Source organism: Lynx canadensis, chromosome D3 (assembly GCF_007474595.2).
Source record: "Lynx canadensis isolate LIC74 chromosome D3, mLynCan4.pri.v2, whole genome shotgun sequence".
NCBI classification, from domain to species: Eukaryota; Metazoa; Chordata; class Mammalia; order Carnivora; family Felidae; genus Lynx; species Lynx canadensis.
In genome coordinates this window covers 82,053,653-82,072,009 of record NC_044314.2, presented here as the reverse complement: position 1 = coordinate 82,072,009, position 18,357 = coordinate 82,053,653, and the positions used below count along the sequence as shown (strand labels likewise).

General features: G+C 54.3%; 1 long non-coding RNA gene across 2 annotated transcripts; it reads left to right on the top strand.

Annotated features, from left to right (window-relative positions):
• Positions 1 to 315: 315 nt before the first annotated feature.
• LOC115498762 lies at positions 316 to 7,468 on the top strand. Of its 2 annotated transcripts, none has more exons than XR_004344315.1 (4): positions 316 to 481; positions 763 to 942; positions 2,143 to 2,321; positions 7,177 to 7,468. It is a non-coding gene; the product is annotated as an uncharacterized LOC115498762 (long non-coding RNA). The 2 variants fall into 2 exon arrangements; XR_003963942.1 differs by lacking the exon at positions 7,177 to 7,468 and adding an exon at positions 4,287 to 4,982.
• Positions 7,469 to 18,357: the final 10,889 nt, after the last annotated feature.

Below are 18,357 nucleotides of genomic sequence, written 5' to 3'. Positions count from 1 at the left end.
GACGGGCACGGACACCAAGCCACGTTCCCTACGCTCCGTGTGACTGGAGGTGAGTCCCGGCTAGTGTCTCCCCTATGTGAGATGGGCCAATATTCCACATAGCTGCGTGGGATTGTGAAGGGACCGGGAGGCCAGAGGGACCACGAGGAACAGGAGGTCTTAGGAGGTCATTTGGCCTGGCTCGTGAATTCCAGCCCCGCATCAGGCTCTCTGCTGTCAGTGCAGAACCCACTTCGGATCCTCTGCCCCCCTCTCTCTCTGCCCCTCCCCTGCTCATTCTCTCCCTCTCTCTCTTTCAAGATAAAGAAATAAACTTAAAAAAATGTATGAGTCAGCTTGGGCGGTCATAACAAAATGGTACAAACGGAGTGGCTTAAACAACAGAAATTTGTTTGCTCACAATTCTGGAGGCTAGAAGTCCAAGGTCAAGGTGCTGGGACGACGGTCAGTTTCCTCCGAGGCTTCTCTCCTTGGCTCGCAGGTGGCCACCTTCTTGTTTCTCTTCACATGGCTGTCCTTCTACGCGCGCGTGTCCCGGCGTCCCTAATGTGCCCTATTCTTTTCTTGTAAGGACACTAGCCAGATTGGATGAGGCCACCCTAAAGAACCCCTCTAACGTAATCACCTCTTTAAATACCCTGCGTCCAAATACAGCCACATCCTGGGGTGGGGGGTGGGGGTCAGGGCTCCCACGCAGGAATTTCGGGGAGTTGGACACATTTCAGACCCTAACAAACCCACTTACTTTTTTTTTGTTTTTAGTTCCCACACGAGATGAGGTTGAACCTTATGAAATTGCCGGCAGCCAATCAAGTTCGAACTACCAAACGAGCGAGTCCCTTTGGAGCCTGCCCCGCGCTGCTGGTAGAGGACGGAGGTGCGGGGACCTCCCACCTCTGGCTGTGCGAACCCCTCGGGACAGATGTGCAAGAAAGACGGCAGGTGGGAAGAAACCTGCGGAGACCCCTCTCAGGTCCGGAACAGGGTCCCTCTTGCCGCCCCCCCCAGGCTAATTCTGAGGCTGCAAATCTCCCTGTTCTTCACCGCCCTACGCGGGTTGTGTGCGGTGTGTATCCTACCCGTGTTTCTTGCCCTACGGAAGTTCACTTTCTTCTTCCTTCCTTCGTCTCCTCTCCTCCGGGGAATCTGAGTCCCAGAGAGGATCTCCTTATGGGAAAAGCAGGCAGGCTCACCTCATAGCCGTGGCTATCAGGGTCTAAGCATCTTACAAATACCAAGAGCTTTACCCTGAGGTCAGCCCTATGAGGGAGGTGTGGTCCTCTCCCCATTTTACAGATGGGGAGAATGAGGCACTGAGACATTCTATAACTTTCCTAGAGTCGTGCGTGCTAATAAATGGCAAAGCTGGGCTTTGAACCTAGGCAGACTGGCGGTTCTAGATCCCACCCTCTTTTTTTTTTTTTTTAATGTTTATTTATTTATTTTGAGACGGAGATAGGGAGCGAGTGGGGGAGGGGCAGAGGGAGAGGGAGACAGAGAATCCCAGGCAGGCTCCCTACTGTCAGCAGAGCCCAGTGGAGGGCTTGACCTTACAAACCGTGAGGTCATGACCTGAGCAGAAATCAAGAGTCGGACGCTTAACCGCTTAACCGACTGAGCCACCCGGGCGCCCCTAGGTGCTACGCTCTTGACCACTATGCACCTGCCTCTTGCAGGACTGATGAGTCCCGCCGGGGACATCAGAGTGAGAACCTGATGAGCTCCAGTTCCGACAGGTCACTGGGGACAGCAGCAGAAGTTTCTTTTTCCAGGCTCCATCCAAGGGACGGGACTCTGTGTCTTTGACCAGGATAGCCCTCAGTTCTTGCCGTCTCTTGGGCAACCTGTGGCCTCTCCTAGGGGACCGGAAGTGACAGCTGAGACTGGTTTTGTGACGCGCCGTCACGGGAATCTAAGAGCATAGAGGCTTTGAGGTTGGCGGTAGTGACCTGCCTCACGGCCTGACGGGGAGGGTGCACGAGGTAGCGCATGGAACAAGGTCGGCACAGAGCCGGCGCTCAGAAGGCACGCTGCGCGGCGGCTGTGGTTGGCCTCGTTGATTGTTCTGTAGCCTGTTAATTCCTAAGACTGGGATACAAATTCGACGGTTTGCAGGGTGCCTGACGGAATCTGTTTTTTCAGGAGTAGACGGGAAGGAGGCATTGGGAGTTGCAGGGCACTTACCTAAGCCAGGCGCCCTGGGAATCGCTGGACGCACGCCGTCTCAGAATCTCCGCCAACAGCTCTGGAGAACACGATGCCCGTTTTACAGATGCAGAGACTGAGGTCCAGGGATGAGCTTGCTCAAGGTCGCTCAGCTGGTAAGGGGTGGATCACGGTTTCTGATGATCTTTCTTGCTTCACCTTTTCTCGGATGAACTTTTGTTGTTTAAATGGAGTGATAATTTTGCCTTTTGAAAAATTGTAAAAATGGCTATTTATTTTGAGAGTGAGAGAGAGAGAATGAGAGTGAGTGAGCGGGGGAGGGACAGAGAGAGAGAGAATCCCAAGCGAGCTGTCAATGAAGGGCCCAAAGCGGGGCTCAAACACACATACTGTGAGATCATGACCCGAGCCAACATCAAGAGCCAAACACTCAAGGGGTGTCTGGCCGTCTGACTTTGGCTCAGGTCATGATCTTGCAGTTCGTGGGTTCGAGCCCCACGTCGGGCTCCGTGCTGACAGCTCAGAGCCCGGAGCCCGCTTCGGATTCTGTGTCTCCCTCTCTCTCTGCCCCTCCCCTGCTCGCATTCTGTCTCTCTCTCTCTCTCTCTCTCTCTCAAAAATATATAAACATTAAAAAAAAAAAAAAGAATTGGACACAACTGACTGAGCCACCCAGGTGCCCCCGGTGGGATAATTTTATATACAGCAAAATTCATCTTTTTCGTGTGTATGTTTCTATGAGTTTGATGGATGCAAACGGTCATGTCACTGTCACAAAGACCCGGATTTCTGTTTCCAACAGCCGCCCAAATTCCCTTGTGCTCCTTTCAAGGCGGCCTTGGGGACCCCCCTTCTGTGTCCCTGTTTCCTCCCCACCTCTCTCTGTGTCTTTTGGATATGTCCCCCCCCCCCCCCCCCGCCGTGGTTCTACGACTTTCTGTGACAGCTCTTTGCCAAGTTGCTAGCTCCCGCCTCATCTCCTTTTCCGGGCTTAAAAATTCATCTCACGGCCCGCCGGCCTCTCCACGAGAGCTGGCATTTCGGAGGTCCCCAGCAAAACTCTCAGCGCTCTCCTTTGGCGACCTCTTTGTCTGGCATGACAACTTTCAGGGAAGGACCTCACCTCCTGTGGAGAGCCCTGGCCCCACACATTGGCTTCTATCTCTCACCTGCTCCGTGTGCTGGAACCCAAACTCTCACGTGATTCGGCCAAGCGGTCCTTCAAACTCTGCCTCCGGCCTGCCTGGTTCTTTCTAACTGGACAGCCGCCCTCGTTGCCTACTTGGAGACCGTGAGCCTCCCTGTGGTTTCCTGCTCCTCTCCTATCAATTTTCTCTTCCTATCCATTGATCTCTCCTTCTGCTCCTCTCCTATCGATTTTTGGGAGATCTTGAGACTGTAAACGTAGGTCATGTTATTCCCCTATGAAAAACTCTTGTTTTCCTTCCCAGGGCACTTAAAGGCCCTCCTTCCGTCACACCTGAATGCTTTGCTTCCTTTAAAAAAATTTTTTTTGGGGGGAGTGGGGAGAGCACAAGCAAGGAAGGGGACCGAGAAAGGGGGACTGGGGTTCTGCAGCGGGCTCTGCGCTGACGGGCTGACGGCAGTGAGCCCGATGTGGGGCTCGAACTCACGAACCTCGAGAGCATGACCTGAGCCAAGGTCAGACGTTCACGCAACTGAGCCACCCAGGTGCCCCCTGAATGCTTCTCTGTTCCGTGTGGACGGAAGACAGCATCTCGGACAACATCCCTGTTTCTCAAGAGGGTCAACACCATCACGGATGTGAGAGCATCATGCAACCAAGTGTTATGCCAATGACCATGAGGATGACCAGTGTTGTTCCTTCTCCCAGTTTCAGAGAGGGGCACCCCCTTTTTGATTCTGTTCCTTTTTGTTCCTTTTTGTGATTCTGTGTCCTCCTGGCTGCTTTTCACGTCCTTTTCCAAAGCCTTCCCCCTTCCCACCCAGGAATGCCACATGGTGCTTCATCATTTCCAGTGACAGCCAAATAATTGAATTGTTATTGGTTTGGAAGGGGGAGAAACGTTTGCTAAATTGTTCCTCTTTGGATAATGTTCACGTACTTCCCAGTTGTGATTTATTTCTGCTGTTGGCAGGCTTTGCTGTCTGGAAACTAGTTCTTCGATGGGAATGCAAAGGGAAACGGATAGCGGCGGGGTGCGATGCAGTGCATGGGGTTTCCTTTTGGACGTGAGATCTGGACGAAATGTCGGTCGAGTTTCTCTGGCTATGGGGAGGTGCAGGAGGTGGTCCGGGCATTGAGAATATCAGGGTGCCCAGCTCTCTGTGAGCCGCACAGCAGGGTCTAGCCTCTTGAATTCGGGGGTGCGGGGGGGCCGTGCCTCATCATTTGCTATTTGTGTGAGCACATTCCACTTCCAGGATCACCCCTGAAAGCGTTCTTATCCGCATTTTGCAGATGGGGAAAGTGAGGCTCGGATGGGTGAAGGTCCCTGTGGTGGTTATCGGATGCTCCGGGACAAGCCACCGTGGACTTAGTGGCCTCAAGACCACTCACTTCTTACGCTCACAAATTCCGTGGGTCACGAATTTGGATAGGGTATAGAAGGGATACCTTCTGCTCCGTCATGTCTGAGACCTCAGCATGGAGGACCTGAATGGCCAAGAGCGACTGGAACAGTTGGCCGGCTCATTCACGTGTCTGGCACCGGGGCTCGGTGGCTCACAGGCTGGGCTGAGCGGGGACAGTTGACTGGAACAACCCCACACGGCCTCTTCCTTCAGCCTGGGATCGACTCCTTGCATCACGGCACCGAGATTCATTTTTTTTTTTTAACGTTTATTTATTTTTGAGACCGAGAGAGACAGAGCATGAACGGGGGGAGGGTCAGAGAGAGAGGGGGACACAGAATCTGAAACAGGCTCCAGGCTCTGAGCGGTCAGCACAGAGCCCGACGCGGGGCTCGAACTCACGGACCGCGAGATCATGACCTGAGCCGAAGTCGGACGCTTAACCGACTGAGCCACCCAGGGGCCCCACGGCACCGAGATTCATTATAGGAAGTGGCTCATGTGATTACGGGGGCTCAGAAGTCCCGGAGTGCTCCATTTGCAAGTCGGAGACCCAGAAAACCGGATGGTGTCATTCAGTCCAAGTCTGAGGGTCTACAGATGGGGGCCCGATGATGTAAACCCCCGTCAGAGCCCCAAGGCCTGAACACCAGAAGCAGTGATTCTAGCTCAAGCAGAGAGCAAATTTGTCCTTCCACTTCCTTTTTGTTTGATGGGGGGCCCTCGACGGATCGCACGATGCCCACCCACACTGGTGAGGAGTATTTTATTTAGCCAGTCCACTGGTCCAAATGTTAACCTCTTCTGGAAACACCCTCACAGATACACCAAGAAATCAAGTTTTTCCAACCGCCTGGGCATCCCTTAGTCCCGTCAAAAAATTAGCCATCACATCACCTTATCCTGGATCATCATCCCAGCTTTTTATTACTTTTTTGTTAAAAAAATTTTTTTTAATGCTCATTTATTTTTGAGAGAGAGAGAGAGAGAGAGCGAGCGTGCGCGCGCACGCAAGAGTGGGGGAGGGGGAGAGAGAGAGAGGGAGACACAGAATCCGAAGCAGGCTCCAGGCTCCGAGCTGTCAGCACAGAGCCCCACGTGGGGCTGGAACTCACGAACCGTGAGATCGTGACCCGAGCAGAAGTTGGATGCTCAACTGACTGAGCCACCCAGGTGCCCCCACCCGCCAACAGCTTTTAAAATTTTGTTTGTTTGTTTGTTTGTTTTAAATTTTTATTCATGTTTTGAAAGACGGGGTGGGGGGGGCGGAGAGCATGAGCAGGGGAGGGGCAGAGAGAGAGGGAGACACAGAATCCAAAACAGGCTCCAGGCTCTGAGCTGTCAGCACAGACCCGGACGGGGGGCTCGAACTCACAAACCATGAGATCAGGCCCCGAGCTGAAGTCAGATGCTTAACCAATTGAGTCACCCAGGTGCCCCTTAAAACTTTGTTTCACTGCCTGAAATGAACAGGGAAAAATGCCTGCTGGGGGTGAGGGTGTAGAATAAAGAGGATCGGGCACTGAGTTGATGGCAGGATGCATGCTGGGCTCTGGGCTGGGTTCCTTCAGCCCGATGGCATCGGCTCCCTTCCAGGGCTCAGGGTGTCTGGTGACGTGCCTCTGGGTGGCTGGCCCAGAGAGGGGCAGCCCCAGAGGCCGCACGGTGCCTGAAGAGGTCCTAGCAAGGGGTGTGGATCTCAGGCAGGAACAGCCTCCCCTGTAGAACGGGTCCCTGGAAGAGGAGGGTGGAGCCGTCCCATTCCCCCCTCCCATTTCCCCACCGACTGCCCAAGGCAGAGAGACAGGTCAAAGGGTGGTTTCCTCCTGTGGGCAGTCCCCAGGCGGGGGCATCTCTCCCAAATCCTGGTTGGCCGAGAGGGCCACACACAAACAGACGGAGGTTTCCCTGCAGTGGATGGTTAATTGTCTCCAGGTCGTAGGGACCTGCAGAATTAGGCCTTTCCGGACTGGACCAGGTCACACGGTCTAACCTCTTGAATCCGGTGGGCCCTGTCCCCACCCCCTGGCCACTCTCATTTCCTCGCCAGTTGTCCCGAAATCCAGGTCAGTTTCAAAGCCTGGGGCTCCAGGCTGCCTGAGCATGGGGTCACTTCCAGGGTCACTGACTGGACAAGGAGGTCAATTTCAGCAGGAAACCTACATGTAAGTGATGCTGGCTACATCAGGGTTCTGAACAAGGGGGCTTCAGCCTCTGCAATAGCCTGGCCTTTGCATTTCATTTTACACCTGGGGAGCCCGAGTCCTCCAGAAACTAACATTCATCATTTATTAAACAAACATGCTTAATAAATGTGTATCTACCTACCAGGCTTACAAAATAACTATCATTTGCAAACCTCACAATCCTGAGAAGGAGATTTTTTTTTTTTTTTTTTTACGAATTCCATGTTAATAGATTTTTTTTTTTTTTTTACACTTTCCCATTTAATAGATTTCCATTTGCTAGATGCGAATAGTGAGTCTCAGAGTGGTTAAGAGGCTTCTTCTCCGAGCTTACTCAGCTGGCCACCATCAAGTGGAACTTGAACTCTTCCCCGGTGGCCCCCCCCCCCCCCCCCCCCGTGCTCAGCCGTCTTCGGGACTTCACCTTGAACCTCTGAACCCAAAGGCTTGCCTGACAGCAGGCCGCTCTCTGGCTTCTGGCTTCCCAGTTGGGAGAGGAGGAAGCAGGGGCCCTCCCTCTGACCCACCCAGCCACCCACCCGAGGTACCATTAAAGTTAATTGTTTTTACTGCCAGTTTAACATAGTCTTGTAAATTTTTTTACGACGTGGCCCAGGAACGCCGAGCTGTGTGCAGAACTCAGGGACAGAATACAGTTTGAACACAGAAGCTGGGCCCTGCCCCCCCCCCCCCCCCGCGAGGTGTAAGATGGCCGGTATCCTCAGCTCTCCAAGGGACCCCCTTTCCCTCATCCTGTGTTACCTGGCTGACAGTCTCCAGGTGACACTGTGGCTGCACTTGGGAGATCCTGCACCCCACCCCCACTGACTGGATGGGTATCCCTCTTGACCTAAATTGGGGAATCCTCTGGAATCTGAAACCCCTAAGCCCTGGTAAGAGTTTCAGGACCCTTCAGAAAGATTCTGGGCAACTCCAGTGTGGCTCTGGGGGCGCTGGGTCTCTCCCAGCCTTGGGATGCACAGATAGGCTGGTCCAAGAAGGTGCAAATTGGGTGCTGGGGGTGCACATTCCAGATTGTGGGAAGCCTGGAGTTGGGGGTCTTGTCTTTTCCACTATTGCCTCCTAGAGAGCCCAGCCTTCCCTGACTGTCCCTTTAAGACGGGTAGCCCCAAAGTAGAGAAGGCAGTGGTTGCTGAGCACTGGGCGGCACTTGGCTTCCCCACCGAGACTTTCCCTGAGTCTGGTGTCTCTCTCCATCTCAGTGCCTGGCATCCCCATCCTGAGGCTCTGTTTTGGCATCTGTCCGCACTCGTATTAAACAAACTGCTACTTCCAGTGCCCTCAGAAAGGTGTCAGGCACACCCCAAACATGTGTAATGGGTGACATATTCATGATTAAGCCCAAATACTCAGAAGGCCCTTTCTGTATGCAAAGCCTTGCGGTAGGTGCGGGGGGCGGGGGGGGGGCGGGATATACAGAAAAGCCCGGCGTCCTTGCATTTAAGGGGCTTTTAGTCTGGGCGTAAGCAAAATATGTAGACGTTAGGAATGGGAGGAACTTCGCAGCAACCCAACAGGTAAAGCGCGGGTTCTCAAAATGTATTCCGGAATCAGCCGCACCAGCAAAGCGCGCCCCGGGGAACCTGTTAGAAAATGCAAATTCTCCGGCCCCCTCGCTGACCTATTGAATCGGATCTCTGGGGTGGGGCCCAGAAATCTGGTTCTAACAGGCCTTCCAGGTGGCTGTAATGATCACTAAGGTTGAGAACCAGTGATACAACGGATACAGGCAGAGGCTTTGGAATGAGGTTTGAATTTCCCTGTTAGTTTCAAGGTTTTGGCCAAGAAATCCGAAGAAGCTCAGTGGGGGCTGGGAGGAACAGAGAGGGAGGAGAGAGCGAGGAGTGCGGGTGGGGGAAACCGGCCCCAGCCCGGTGAAGATGAGGGTGAGGGGAATCTGCAGCCCTCTCCCCGACAGGGCCTCCTGGGTCAGCAGCTGCCCTTCTCGGCAGAATGAGCCACTGGGCATGACCCAATTCGAGGAGGTCGGAGAGGAGCCTCAGGACGTGCCCACCCCATCTGGAGCATGTAAACCCTGAGTTCAGCCCAACTCCGTCTCTGCCGGACAGCCTGCCTTTGGGGGCACCCTAACCTTTGTGAGAGCCTCGATTTCCCCGGTCTTGGGGGATCACTGAGGCTCGGGTGAGCCTAGAGGCTGGTAGAAACTCCCAGGAAGCTGCACAGTCCCGCGTCAGGACCAATTTCCAGCGTTACTCAGGCCGGCAGCTCATAGAAAGTTCCTCTCTGGTGGGGACCACGAAGCCCGAGCGAGAGAGGTAGGTGGGGGCGCACGCTGGCTCGGGGCTGCGGGTATTGGGGGTGGTGGGGTCGTATATCTTTTAGGAGAATAGTCCACTTGGGGTGGCACGGCCATAAGGTTCACGTGCAGGCTTTTCTCCAAAGCGCCTGGAGTGATTGGGTGTCTGTAAGGCTAATGAGTTGCTGAGCCTGGGGGCTGACCTGGGAAGCAGGGGCCGGTCCCTCTGGACCTTGTGGGGCGCAGGGCGCACCGCGTGGGGCTTAGGCGACCTGGGCCTTCTCCCAAGTGGAGGCAACTGTGATGTAGAGAGAATCCGCGGCAGGAGAGCTTGATCCTAGTCTGGAGGGTTCCGTAGGCTTTCCAAGTGTTTTTTTTTTTTTTTTTTTTTTTTTTTTTTTTTGCGTAAAACGCAAACAATGCCCGACCTCCAGCATAGGATCCAATGAGCCAATGATCTAGCTCCTGCCTACCTTTCAGGACTCAGCTTTTACTAGGGCCCTGCCCGGGACATTCCAATGGGTAGGTCCTCCCCAGACCCCAGGCCCCGGCTTCTGCTGGAGCCTGGACCACTCTCAAGACCTTCTTAAGTTCCCGGAGGAGGGAGGGGGGCGAGAGGGCGGGGAGGCGCTCACCTCCCGGGGTAGAGGAGCTGGAGGCCGGGTGAGTTTCTCCCTTCCAAACCCGAATGGGAACAGCCCCCGGGGGGCCGCGGCCTTGCCCCGCGGCCACTGCCCGGCCCCTCCCCCGCAGCCCGGCCGGGCTTTGAAGAGCGCAGTTTACGAACTTTTCCATTTTCCTTCTGGAGGCGTGTTTGTTCTTCTCAATCACCTCGCTTTTTTTTTTTTTTTTTTTTTTTTTTTTTTTATGAGCTTCAGAGCTGATCTGCACGTTCTTCCCTCCGTGTAATTTCAATTTGAACTCTTCCCGGAGCGGCCTTTTCCCTCTTGTGGCCTGCCAAGTCGTTTGAAGGCTGCGCAAACATTCTTCCCCTCTCCTGTCCCCGCGAATCTCGGTCTACACCCGCGAGGGGGAGGCGGGGGCGGTTCGGGTGGATCCGAGCTTTTCAGCAGACGCCTTCAGACAGTTTCGGAGGGCGAACCGGGGGAGGGGAGGTGAAACATCCGAATAATGGCCTCCCTCCATGGTCCGTTTTCATAATTGTGTGTGTGTGTGTGTGTGTGTGTGTGTGTGTGCGCGCGCGCGCGTGTGTGTTTGCGCGCGCGCATTCCCTGATCCGTATTGGGAGTCTTTCGAAGGTAGTGGAGACGGGAAAGGATTGGGGCTCCTGTGACGTCAATTTCCTTTCCATGGATTTCCTCATTCAACTTTTGCCATTTTCCTGGCGAGGGAGGTATTATGGTCATTTTTCAAGCGAGGGAACCTGAGGCTGAGCCATGAGGTCAGTTTCTCAGCCACCTTGTTGGAATTCAAATCTCATTTGGAGCAAAGCCCTTTTTTGACAATAATTATTAGTTATGACTTAATGTAACATCATTAAATTCTTACAACAGCTGCCTTTGCTAAGCAGCTATTATGTGCCAGCTACTGTTCTAAGCCTTCCACTCATTTATTTTCCCACAAGTCTCTTTTATAGCGCCCTTATGAATTATGTACTTTCCACATGAGGGAGAGGAAAATCAAGACACAGAGTGGTCGCCCAAAATTCACACAGCAGGGAAGAGCTGGTGTCAGGATTTGAATGCAGGCACAGGCACCCCTACCCTCCACTGTTCATGCCTTTGGAGAATTTTCCCCAACATTATTCTGAGTCATGTGAAAGAAATCCCAGGCTAACTGACCCTGGGCTGTGTTTTCTTCCCCAGGGTCACTCTGGGGACAAACAGGAAGATGGGGGGGGGGGCAAGGAGTTATGTAAGGCGGTGGCTTCAAAGGCGGCCACCACTGGGGTGCATAGCCTTGGCTCTGGGCAGCTAGCCAGTCTACAAGCTAAGGGCTGTCCACTCTCCATCTCCTGAAAGAGCCCACCTCCTTAGTCCATGGGCTGACCTGGTTGGGGAGTAGATCCAGGGCGCATCTGGGAGGGAGGCCTTGAAATTGGAGGTGGTGGGGGGCAGATCAGGTGTTGCTAATAAGAATAAAAATAATAGGGGCGCCTGGGTGGCTCAGTCGGTTAAGCGTCTGACTTCGGCTGGGTCATGATCTCGGGGTTCGTGAGTTTGAGCCCCACATTGGGCTCTCCTCTGACAGTGCAGAGCCTGCTTGGGATTCTCTCTCTCCTCTCTCTCTCTCTCTGCCCTTCCCCCACAGGTGCTTTCTTTCTCTCTCAAAGAAGCTTAAAAATTAAAAATAATAACAGTCACGGTGCTACCCATGATACATAGTTCTTTTTTTAAAAATATTTTAAAAATATTTGTTTATTTTTGAGACAGAGAGAGAGAGAGAGAGAGAGAGACAGTGTGAGTGGGGGAGGGGCAGAGAGAGAGAGGGAGACCCAGAATCTGAAGCAGGCTCCAGGCTCCGAGCTGTCAACACAGAGCCCGACGCGGGGCTCAAACCCACGAACCATGAGATCATCTTGAACCCATGAACCATGGGATCATGACCTGAACTGAAGTCAGTTGCTTAACTGACTGAGCCACCCAGGCGCCCCTCCATAGTTCTCTTTGTATGTGAACAGCCCTGGAGATAGGGACATTCAGTTATTTCCTTTAAAGGACACAGAGAGGTTAAGACATTTGTTCAGAGTCAAAGAACCAGGAAAGTAGCGGGTACAGACCTTTTTAGGGGGACGGGGGTGGGGGGCGGGGAGGCTCTCAGTGGGCGCTCCCTTCCTGTAAATTTGGCACCTTCTGATGGCAGTCATTTCCGACTGCCTCTGATACAGGCCACAAAACGGAATGAGAGGACCTCAGGGCAGTCCTTCTAGCGATCTTCCAAATGGGGAAACTGAGGCCTGGGGAGGGGTGGAACGTGACTTGCAGTCCCATAGCAAGTTAGCTCATAGACCCACATACACGTGGCACACCCCCACCCAACCCACCCTCCTCCTCCTGCTCCTAATTCCTCTTCCTCCTCCTTCCTCCTCTTCATTTTCTTTTTCTCCTTCTCCATTTTTCTTTTCCCCCTCCGCCTCCTTCTTCTCCTTCTTCCTCTTCTTCTTCTTTTCCCCTCCTCCTTTTTCTTCTCCTTCTTCTTCATTATGATTATTACTGCTCTAATTTTTTTTAACGTTTATTTTTGACAAAGAGAGAAAGACCGAGTGTGAGCAGGGGAGGGGCAGAGAGAGAGGGAGACAGAGAATCCAAAGAGGCTCCAGGCTCCGAGCTGTCAGCACAGAGCCCGACGCGGGGCTCGAACCCACGAACCGAGGGATCATGACCTGAGCCAAAGTCGGACGCTCAACCGACTGAGCCACCCAGGCGCCCCTATTACTGTCACTTAAGGGCTACACCTTCTTTTTTTTTTTTTTTTTAAATTTTTTTTTTTCAACATTTATTTATTTTTGGGACAGAGAGAGAGACAGAGCATGAACGGGGGAGGGGCAGAGAGAGGGAGACACAGAATCGGAAACAGGCTCCAGGCTCCGAGCCATCCGCCCAGAGCCCGACGCGGGGCTCGAACTCACGGACCGCGAGATCGTGACCTGGCTGAAGTCGGACGCTTAACCGACTGCGCCACCCAGGCGCCCCAGGGCTACACCTTCTTTAGCCCCTACCGTAAGCCAGCCATGTTGCAATTTACAATACTGTATCTCCTTGTCCTAAATCTGGCACATAGCTGGATCATCCCTGACACGATCACAGACACCTAAGCCAGAGTCCCAGGAAGTGGATTGTTCCTGCAACGACTGGACTGGCATCGTCTGTGCTGTGATCAATAGCTCCAGAAATGGGCAGATGAATGTCTTGGGACTGATTTATTGAGATGTTTCTCTTCCTAGTGACTCCGGGGAGGGCGGAAACAGAACTTTTCACTACGGAAATTGCGCCTTTTCCTTCTGTGCTCCAGAAATGGGAGGGTGATTAAAGGATGCCCAGAGGGGGTTGGTGCCCAAGGCAGCAGGTGGAGGTGGCCTGAAGGCCCCAGCTGGGAGGAGCCTCTCAGGAGACCGGCTGTGGATTTCAGTCAATGCATCAACTACATTGGGAGCTGGGCACTCGTCTGGGTGTGGAACCAAGGGGCAGAGAGCTGGGTCAACCATTGTCCCCCCAATTAGAGTTGGAGGAGGCACTTAGCATTAAGTGAAACTTTGGTTTGCGAGCATGATTCGTTCCAGAAACATGCTTGTAACCCAGAGCGCTCTCCTGTCAAAGCGAATTTCAAGAACCGTTGGCTCGGTTTCGATCATGTGACCTTGGGCGGCTCGTGCGGTGAGGCTTCGCTCGTTTATCACGTTAAAATTGATCAGAAATGTTTGCTCGTCTCGCGGAACACTCGCGGAACGAGGTACTTGCAATCCGAGGTTTGACTGTGTTTTCCAGAGCCAGAGCGGGGCCTCCGATGATGGCCGTGAACTTGACCTCATGCATACTGCAGGCTGCCCAGTGGAGCTTTGAGCAGCAGGGGCCTGGGACTGTGGGGTGGTGGACGTGGGCGTGGGGGTGTCTCCCCGATGGCCCCAGGGGGTTGCGTGGGGGTGGTCCAGCTCTGAAGTTCATCCTCACCCCGTGCACGCGGGGCGGGTGCACATTTTTCCACATTATGGGCCGGAGAGACGTGCCTAGCTCTCAGGCCTGGGAAGGAGGAAGAGAGAGCAGTCCAGGAGGGCGGGCAGTGCAGGGGAGGGAGCTGCGAACAAAGGGGCTTGCGCTGGATCCGGCAGGGCCGCCGAGTGACGATCCCCAGGCCCATGCTTGGAGCCGGCTGCCAGGAGGCACAGGGGGCGGGGAGGGAGATCCCGAGAGACAGGCGCACACAGAGACCCAGACAGAGGTTCGGAGACAGACTGCCTGAGATGGAGAGAGAAGAACACACAAAAAGGAGAGATGGAGGTAGTTTTGGAGGTCGGCGGTTGGAGGGAGAAACACGGAGAGATACCGGGAGATAGGAAACAGAGACGGGGAAATCCGCAGAGAAGGAGAGACGGGAAGACAGATCCAGAGAGTCAGAGAAGACGGCAGAACCACGGGAGGGGGAGAGAAAGAAAATCGAAGGGGAAAAAAGGACCCGGAACTGATAGGGAGACAGAGAGAAACAGACAGACCTAGAGAGAGAGAGAGAGAGAGAGAGACAGAGAGGCAGAGGAAGAGACGGAGAGAGAGAGAGCGAGTAAAGGAGCAGAGATGGATGAGACGGAGAAGCAGTCAATATGATTTGTGGCCGACAGTGGACAGAAAACTAAATCAATGTAAATTCATTTCAGAGCAGGGATCTGAGATTATCTGAGTCCTTGACAGACCCCGCTTGATGGGTCCTGGGTCCGGAGACCGGTGCCTCTCAGGCCCCAGCGTAAGGGGCTTCCAATTACAGCCGCTCCCTGGGCACTCAGAATTCACGTCCAGCTGCAGGGACATGCGTGTGTGTGTGTGTGCACATGTGTGCGCGCACGGGGTCACACAACCTCTCCTAGATACACACATCCTCACCACACGTGCGCACGCCCTCATGCGAGTCCGCCATTCACACTCACTGTAGCACACTCGTGTGCGCACACATGGATTCAACATCGCTTGAGCACCTACCACATGCTGGGCTGGGCGTTCAAGATGGAAAGAAAGAGGAGAAAGTGGAGAGGATCCTCTCAGGCTCCCCCTTGAGGTGGGGGTGCCAGGGAGGACCAGAGTTGGGGGGGGAGGGGAGAGAGTGGGGGTGGAAGACCCGGGAGGGGGGATGGGGGCAGGGGTTTGGGCACTGGGACCGTCCCTCAGTGTCTAGGACATAGGGACTACCCCTCTGACTTTGGGGATGTCCAAATGCAGGGTCTGTGGCATGGGAGGGATGTCCAGCCCCTCGCTGTGGTCGGGGCCAAGACCACCCATCTTTGTGCAGGTGAACTTGGGACAAGTCAGGCCTCTCCGAATTTAGACCGTGCCCTTTCCTCACCCTCGACCGCTGATATGAGAAAGCAGAGGGCCGGGGGTCCTGTCCCTTCGTCAAGTCTCAGAATGGGTCCCCATCCGTATCTGTGTCTTTCGGGGAGTCGGACACAGGGGCCTGCCTGTCTCCATTGCCAAGTTGGGGACCCCAGCGTCTACCCCAAAGGGGATCTGTGGGGAGGGGGCAAAGAGGTGTGGTCTCCTTTCGTTTTTGCGTCTGTGTCCGGGGAGGATACACGGTGATCCGGGCAGAGGGTGCTGACAATAACCTGCTCCCAATACCAGCTGGTCTTTTTCATTTCTTTCTTTCTTTTTTTTTTTTTTTTTTACATTTTTAGCATTTTTATTTATTTTTGAGAGAAAGAGAGAGAGAGAGAGACAGTGCGAGCAGGGGAGGGGCAGAGAGAGAGGGAGACACAGAGCCGGAAGCAGGCTCCAAGCTCCGAGCTGTCAGCACAGCTCAGAGCCCGACGCAGGGCTCGAACTCACAAACTACGAGATCATGACCCGAGCCGAAGTCGGACGCTCAGCCGACTGAGCCCCCCCCCCCCCCCCCGGCGCCCCTGGTCTTTTTCATGTCATTTCAAACATCCCAGTGACTGTAGTAACAGCTAGTGTTTATTGAGCCTGTGCACCACACACAGGGTGATGTGCTGTGTGCGCTTTGCCCAGATGGAAACCTCACCGAAGGCTCAAAACAGCCCTGGGACGTGGGGGTGGGGAATGACTGCGAATCCCATTGTACGGATGAAGAGACTGAGGCCAGTGGAGGGGGGGCGGGCGCGGGGAAAATCATATGGCAAGACTTGACACCCAGACAGGCTGTCTCCAGAATGCAAGCTTTTACCCAGCATCCATCCTTGGAGCAAACAGCCCTCACCTACCCCTGCAGCCTCCGGAAACGGACGAGATGTGGTGCGCGCGTGCGCCCGTGAGCACGCACGCACACGCGAGGGTGTCGTGGGTGGCGTAGATTCCGGGGGTCAGTCCGGAGTTGCCCTGGGCCTCTCACGGCAGAGGCCCAGGCCGGGAAGAACTTTCCCGAAAAGCAGCCATTTCCTGACTGCAGAAAGGGCCTTCCCTGCCCGAGCCCGCCAGTTCATTTAAGCTCTGCTTTGGTCCTGCTGCAGGATTGCAGAGCGGCCCGGCTCTGTGCCCAGCCTGCCTGCCGTGTAACAAGATAGTTTATATTATACCGCTGAGCAGAAATAAAACTACCGAGTCAAACGTTGCAAACAGATGCCGCCGGCCAGAGCCCAGGGTCCGTGGCCAGATGCCGTTGTGGGCACCCCGGGAGGGTAGCGGCGGGGAGTCTGGTCCCTCCAGATCCTGCGGGTTGGGCTGGGGGTGGGGGGGTGCCGCTGGAATTGGAGGTTTGGGGGCCTGCTGAGAGGCTTTCGGAAATGGAGAGGGGAGGAAATAAAAGAAGGAAAGGGGGCCTATCTTTCTTTCCCGGACTCCTTCCTCACACACATTCCAGCCCTTGTGATCTGACAGTTTGTAGCTGTTAGTGGCCCCTCCTTGCGTGAAGTGGTGAAGCCCAGAAAGCCTCCCTGAAATACCCACCCCCCCCAAAACCCCTTCTAAGAAGATTCAGCCTCTAAGCTCGCCAGAGAGTTCTGGATCTTCCCTCATGCTGTCTCCTAATGCATCTCTCCCGCCACCCCCGGGTCCTCTATGTCATCTTCCAGACTGCAGCCCTCCGTAAGCCCGGTACTGGTAAAGTCATGCTCTTACTCTCACACCTTCCTTGGCTCCCCATTGCCAGCCGCCATAGAGCTTCTCAAAGAATAGCCTGAGGCACGCATGCCTGGGAGGGTTTCTGAACTGCAGATTCTAGGACCACACCCCTGTGCTCCTGAATCCACCTTTGGAGGCCAACAATCTGCATCGTAAACAATCTGAAAACCTTTCTGGAAGGAAGCCAGGGGATATATATATATATATATATATTTTTTTTTTTTTCAAACGAGCCCGTTGGGGAATGAAGAGGGTCAGTACAGCATTCCTCGTTCGGTTATCCGTCATGTTGGGAGCACCTACTGTGTGCCAGGTACAGGGGAGACTGCAGGCACAAAGTAAGCGTGGGTCATGCGGTCTTGTAGTTCCAGGGGCTTCACAGGAGGTGATGGCGATTCTATCCTCTGGGTGGTTCCGAAGACATCCTGGGGAGGCATCCCAGGGCTGGGTATGATGGTAGGTTAGCCTCCAGGGTTCTGGTCGTCGCTCCTGGTGGAAGCCTGGTGTTAGCAAAGGCTCTGAGGCAGGGAATTGTGAGACAGGAGGGAGGGCACTGAACTTTCAGCAGCATCGCAGACCTGGATGTGGGTGAGAAACGTTGAGGAAATGGGGAAAAGCTCCGTTTTCTCATTCTGGGGAGACTCCGGAGGAGGTGGGGGCTTATCTCCTCTTTCGTGGAAGCCCCTGGAGGGAGGTGCCTGAGGCGCTCTGGAAATGTGGGTTGAATGAATGGAGGAAAGCAGGGTGGCTGGAGGGGAAGGTGGGGAAAAAAGACAAAAGAGAGGAGAGGGAAGGACAAAATGAGTAAGGAGATAGGAGAAGGGGAAGGAGGAAGCAGGAAGGAGACAGTTGGACCCACTGTGTGGTTGGTAAGCTCCAGCAGCTACTTGGAGGAGGGTAAAAACAGCATAAGCAGGGATGGCGCCCGGGCGGAGGCTGAGCGTGTGTTCTGGGAAACCGGGAATGCGGACGAGGCTCCTACCCCACCTGCCATTTTCTCCCGCGGGGACGGGGGACCTTCTTCAAGGGAGGCTGATAGAAAATGTGTTGCGGGGGGGTTGATATCAGGGTGGGCAGTCACAGAGGCTTCCAGAGAAAAGGGGATAGCGTGTGTGTGTGTGTGTGTGTGTGTGTGTGTGTAACAGGCAGAGACATTGAAAGCAATCAAAATAACTCTGATTAACACTCTCTCCCACCGCCTCCCTCCCAGATCCATTTCGTCCCAGCCAAGGCCCAGGGCAGACACGTCTGACTGTAACCCTAAGAGGCAGGGGAAGCTTGAGCAATTATTTTTCTGCTAAAAAAAAAAAAAAAAAACCCCAAAACCCTCAACGACGCGGGCGTGCTCAGGGCCGGGCCAGCTGAGCCCTTTGAGACTTGGTGGAGGCCCGGCCCGCCCCATCCTTGAGGGTCCCTTCTCTCCTAGCCTCCA